This window comes from Equus przewalskii, chromosome 6 (assembly GCF_037783145.1).
Source record: "Equus przewalskii isolate Varuska chromosome 6, EquPr2, whole genome shotgun sequence".
NCBI classification, from domain to species: domain Eukaryota; kingdom Metazoa; phylum Chordata; class Mammalia; order Perissodactyla; family Equidae; genus Equus; species Equus przewalskii.
Genome location: NC_091836.1, coordinates 97,919,319 through 97,923,649, shown reverse-complemented (window position 1 = coordinate 97,923,649; position 4,331 = coordinate 97,919,319). Strand labels below are relative to the sequence as shown.

Sequence of the window (4,331 nt, the reverse complement as noted above, 5' to 3'; positions counted from 1 at the left end):
TTTTTTCTGCTTTATCTTCCCAAACCCCCCCTGTACATAGTTGTATATCTTAGTTGCAGGTCCTTCTAGTTGTGGGATGTGGGACGCCGCCTCAATGTGGCCTGACGAGCGGTGCCATGTCCGCGCCCAGGATCTGAACCCTGGGCCGCGGCAGTGGAGTGCGCGAACTTAACCACTCGGCCACGGAGCCAGCCCCCTAATTTGTATCTTTATCTGATTCTAGCTTTAGTTTTTGCTGATGCTTTTTAGTTTTTGTTTTAGTTTTTCTAATACTCAATTTCATTGTATATCTAACATTGGAGAACACAGTGGGATGTGAATGAGTGACAGACATCAGTAGTAACCTTGAAGATACTAACTACAGAAATTTGCAGCTGTGAATGGAGAGAGGTTTGGATAGGGAGTCAGGCTGGGCAGCCAACAGGCCGATTGAAAGTATGCGAACAAAGAGAATTTTCACATTCAGGCTTCATCTGTTACCACACCAGGTTTGCTTTTGCCCACCACCCAGAAAGCCAAACACTGAGATGACGAGATTGCAGCAGAGAGAGGGTTGAATCACAAAGCAGCCATGTGAGGAAGCGAGAGCATGAGCCTCAAATCCACCTTCCTGAAAATAGGGACTCAGGGATGTTTATGGGATAGAGGGCAAGGTGGTCTGAAATGTGGAGAGAGGTGATCGGAGGTGAGGAGAGGTGAGGTAATTGAGCTGCGCAAGCGTAGTCAGACTTCATGTCTCTTCACAGCACCCATGCTCACAAAATGGCGGCATTAGCATGATCTGACGGTGGAGACTTTAGCCTCTTGATGTCAAAAGGTCGCCTATCGGGCATCTGTGTGGGCCCAGTTGATGAGTTGGTGGTCTCAACCGACCTGAAGTGGACAAGGAGTTCTAATTCCTGAAAAACAGCTCACACGCCCATTATCATGGTGACCCAGGCTCCAGGGAGACGTTATCTACAGGAGCCTAGTGGGAGTCAGATAGCATATTGCCTAAGCAGCACAGTTATCGACAGGTGGGTTAAACAGCCAAAAGCTACAATCAGTAATCGCAAAAAGGAAAAAAAGCTTTAGTTCCTAGCTACTTAATCATCAGCGGCTGTTTGCTTGTTACACATCCACTAAGAAATGAAGATTGTAATGTCCTCTACAAAAATTCTACAGTAAATTCAATGTAATTTTCATTTCACAAGATGAGCTGTCAACTTAACACACAAAGTTGCACCTTGCTGACAACAGTGCTTTGAAGGGCCGTGTAGGTACGGTTCTGAGGGTCCTTGGATGCAGAAATTAAAGATGCATTTTACGGAGGAATAGACAGAGCAACACGTCCTTCAAACAATCCTCCCCAAATCATGCTTCTCTCGCAGGGCTTCAGCTAGGCGGGGGCAGCAGGAGCGCAGGCTTTGAGGATGGGTACCGTGTTTTGCTGATTAAGTGCAGATCCAGCCTCAGACTTTCTATCCAGCCCGTGCCCAAATTTAGATACCAAATTTAGTTAGAATTGAACATTCTTTAAATCCAAAGAGAGTGATGAGTAAGTTATGTGAAGTGATCCTCAACCAAATACATATCTTTTAATTCTTACAAATAAAACTTGCACTGATGTTGTGTAGATGCCTCTCCTGGTGCTTCTTTCCCAGATTGTGGTCCAAGTGAGTTCTACCAGTCTGTTTAGACCTGGCCTTGGTGTTTCCGGTTCATTAAGCAGGTGTACCATTCACTGCAGGAAGGGAAGAATAAAGATGTCATCAATAATATTTCTACAGAGTTCCAAGTCACCCAGGTCCCGCTAGTGTGGGCAGCAGTAATTTGTTCCCTGATATGTGGGGATTGCTTTTCTTGGGTAGCTGAGACCCAATCAGTCTTCAGAGGTGGTTGTAATTAATAGGTAAGGAAGTGCAAATACCTCTGAATTAATAGAGCCACTAGGTGTGACTAACTATAATATGATTACATGTGAAATTAACCCAGAGATCAAACCTAATCAATCCAGACTAATAACTGCCAGGACAACAATTTGTGGTTCTAAATGAGTTTATGTGGAAAGGAACTAAGCAAAATGAACTCTGTTAGAATGTAAAGCCTGCATTTTTTTAAAAGTGTGAGCAGTGAACTAAGATCATAAATATGCATGTGGGTGATATGAATGCCCAGGTGTCGGATAACCAAACCATTATTTACCTTGGCAGGTGAGAGTGAACAAAATTAGAAAACCAGAAATTCGTAAAGAGAGCACAAATTTAAAAAGAGAAGCTGAGATAGTATAGAATCTGAGACTCCCAAGGTTGTAACTTTTATTATTTATTTATCTGATTCCAGTAACTTAATAAATTACTAGACGGTATTTCATACATAGAATCTATAAGCTATAAAGAGCAAGATATTAAACAGCCACGAACTTACAACCCAGCTTACGAACCACGACATCCACAGACTGACTGCAGCCACATCCTGATGGCGAACGTCACGGCCCCCACTCCACCCCGACCCAGAGGTAAAGGCTATCTTGAGTTCTGCATCTCGCTGTTGTGGTAGACGCTACTGCCAGCCCCAAGCTTTGCTCCTCAGTGTATCTGCACTTTTTCTATGTGACTTTGCAGAGCCCTCCCACTGTGGTTAGGGCACATTTCCTTATTTTTTTTAATTTGGCCACGTAACTTTCTTTGGCCGATGGAGGGAAGCAGAAGTGCTGTGTCAGTTCCGAGCCCAGGCCCCAATAGTCCGTGCATGTTCCCACTTGCTTTTTTACACTTTTTCTGTCACCATAAAAAAAACATGCCTGGGCTAGAATGCCAGTTGAGGAGAAGGATGAAAGACACGTGGGGCAGAGTGAGTCACCCCGGCTGAGCCCAGCCTCGATCAGCCAAGCCAAGTTTCCATGAGAGTAGACGATTGTGGCTTCAAGACATCGAGTTTTTCGTAACTCATTGTACAATGTTTTTTGTGGCAATTGCTAACTTACACATTCTTCCTTTTCTTTGTGGTTTTATTACAGATATGTCCTTGAAAATACTTTGTTTTGCATGCTTTTGAACTTTATATAAAGGGTGCAGTACTGGCGAATTCTTTTGCATACCTGGCAAGAAGATTTAAAAGTCCAAGTCAATGATTGAAAAGAGCCCTATGTAAGCCAAGAGCTTAAAATCACAATAGTAAGCAGGTAGACAGACCTTCAGGTGGGCATGTTGCCAAGGAGCATCCCAGCTGGGTCAACACAAACAGTCATAGCCGCACACAGATGATGCTGCTGCTGGCAAAACAGCCGGAAGGATGAAGGACGAGCCCTTAGTTCATGGGCCCACTCTGTCCAAGGGAGACTGGTGGGGTGGGAGACCTGTTCACAGCCCTATACCCTCCCTCTTCACTGGTGTAAATCTGAGCGAGTATTTTATACTCTCTGAGCCTCCGTTTTGCTATCCGAGGAATGGAGATGCTAGTCTTTCCCTGAGAGGACTGGAAGCCAGTTCGTTCACTCACCTCTAAGAAACCAGAGGTTTCAATTCTAACTTTCATGGAGGGGATGGAATTCAGGGCACAGGCTGGACAGGAAGAAGAATTCCTTTTCTTCCCAGGCGAGAAGAACTTGTGAGTGAAAGGAAAAGCATTTGAAGAAAGTCCTGCTAACATCACCTCCCTTCTCACTGGGGAAGAAGGCCAAGTCATCAGTAGGTTTGGGGGGAGTCAAGAGCAGAGTTAGCGTCCTGTGGAGAGAGCTATGAACAGCCTGAGTTGACAAAAGCCATTCACACTGTTCTGTGTAGCAGATCTTTCAATACTTAGAGGATGTCATAGTTTATTAGACTACGTCACGATCTTAGTTCAACACTCTCATTTTACACACGTGAGAACTGAGGTGTAGAGAGATCAAATCCTGATAAAAGTTACACAACAAATCAGGGCACATCTGGGATTTGAAGAGGGGGCTTCTGACTCTGATTCCTTTATTACTATTTGCTTCTAGAATCTGTAAATTTCCTCTTGAGGAATAGGATGTCCAGTTGTCATATCACCTTCCAAGACTGGGTGAGCCGAGTCCCAGTAATTTTCCCTAGTAAATTCCGTCGCACAAACCTTCAACCAGGTTCTTTGTTCTGGTCTGAGCTCCAATCTCCCACTCTCTCTGACTCTTCTTCTCGGGCTTTCGCCCACCACTCCTTAACAGCTCCTGTGGAGGCCACCAAGCCACTATGCTGCCGAATCCAGTTGTCACTTCGTCTCCAACTTACTGAAGTTGTTAACCACTCTTTCTTGACGTAGTCGACCCCTCTTTCCTCCCTAAAACGTCTGTCTCACTGGGTCTGTAGGATGTCATGCTCTCCTGGTTCTCT

At 44.8% G+C, this 4,331-nt stretch overlaps 1 long non-coding RNA gene across 1 annotated transcript; it reads right to left on the bottom strand.

Moving 5' to 3' along the window:
• Positions 1–242: 242 nt before the first annotated feature.
• On the bottom strand, positions 243–2,542 carry LOC139084344 (uncharacterized). The gene is made up of 2 exons (XR_011541693.1): positions 2,407–2,542; positions 243–1,723 (listed from the first exon to the last, which is right to left on the bottom strand). It is a non-coding gene; the product is annotated as an uncharacterized lncRNA (long non-coding RNA).
• Between the last annotated feature and the right edge of the window lie 1,789 nt (positions 2,543–4,331).